The sequence below is a fragment of the Python bivittatus genome, unplaced genomic scaffold (assembly GCF_059951505.1).
Source record: "Python bivittatus isolate LINGU-HERP-01145 unplaced genomic scaffold, Pbiv_v1 ctg000520_np1212, whole genome shotgun sequence".
In the NCBI taxonomy this organism is placed as follows: Eukaryota; Metazoa; Chordata; class Lepidosauria; order Squamata; family Pythonidae; genus Python; species Python bivittatus.
In genome coordinates, this window is record NW_028277080.1 from 2,748,875 (window position 1) to 2,750,360 (window position 1,486).

The 1,486-nt window shown below is 39.2% G+C and overlaps 1 protein-coding gene across 1 annotated transcript in view; it reads right to left on the reverse strand.

The window, feature by feature from the left end:
- Positions 1–1,486, reverse strand: part of GTF2E1 (general transcription factor IIE subunit 1) — a 39,620-nt gene that overhangs the window by 32,239 nt on the left and 5,895 nt on the right. The window lies entirely within an intron of this gene.

A 1,486-nucleotide genomic window follows, 5' to 3' on the forward strand; every position in this document is an offset into this window, starting at 1 on the left:
CTCAGAGATGAAGGAATAGTATTGACAAAACAAGCTTGTGAATAAATCGTACTGTTCAGAACTTTAAAAAAAAACCATGTATGCCTATTTAATAGCATATTCTGTTTCTCATACAATTTTCTAAGTGCCATCAATTATGTAGTCAAAATGTACCAAGAGAATTTGGGGAAGAAGGAAAACAAAACAGCCCAGTCATCCTCATCTTCATAATGTGATTATTCCTTTGGGCTTCTGCTCAGGGTATTATCACAAGTGCTAACATCAATTATGGCTATATAATGCTTCAAATTCAATTCCCAAATTGTGCTTTGGAATAGGTGAGTGCAGGACCTGTCTGCATTCTTTACAGCAGCAGTATCTTTTCCCTGGGTCACATGGCAGGTGCTAAGGAATAGACGCAATTGCACCCAGCTCCTGTGGGCAGGCTCTGATAGAACCTGAAGTGCTGCACACCCCTAAAATATACACAGACTTCCAGATTCTTCCTATCTGGATGGCAACATTTGATTGTGCTAAAATGCAGAGGATACTACCAAATAGGAACACAAAATGTTTGTGGCCACTAATGACTATTATATGCAAGCATACTGACACAGAATAAAGATTTTTTTAAAAGATTGTCCAATTTTCCCACTGATGTGGAGGTCTGAAGATGAGTAGCAGTGATAACTTTCATGTTATTGGCAGCAGTAACATGGTAGACTACAGCTGGGGTGGATAGCTGAAACAGATGCTGGGTTAAATGACAGATGTCACCATCATCTTAATTTCTCCAGAAAGTCTCTTAAGATGGATGCTAGCCCTTTGTGAAATACCCATTTTGTGGAAATTAAGGTAATAGCTGAAACCAACTTGTCCATTACTTCTAATTAGAGCATCGAGTTATTAATAAAAAGAGAAAATATATACCGTATTTTTCCGTCAATAAGACACCCCCATGTACAAGACCCCCACTTTTCCAACCCAAAATTAAGAAATCAATATTTTAAAGATAGTGCAGAACACATTTTAATTTAGTAATTAGGTAACATTGACCTGATACACTCGGTGGAAGGAGGTCCAAACTCTCTCTCTGCAGCTCTATTTCCATGCTCTTTTGCATAACTGATTACATTCAATCACGAGTGAAACTGCCGATAGCTTGTCTCTGCAAACAGACTTCCTCTAATTGGTTTGTTCAGCATCAGCTGACGTCAGTTACATAAGGCTCATGATTAGAGGAAATCTGTTTGCAAAGACAGTATGGGCAGTTTCACTCATGATTGGAGGCTCGTGATTGGAGGAAGCCTGTTTGCAGAGTCAAGCTATTTCACTCGTGATTAGAGGCTAGAAATAGGAGGAAGCCTGTTTGCAGAGACAAAGTATGGGCAGTTTTGCAACCGCGCGGTTCTCTCCTCGGCTTACTTCCTTGAATAAGACACCCTTCAATTTTTAGCGTAAGGATTTTAGAAAAAAGTATCGTCTTATAGTCGGAAAAATACGGTAT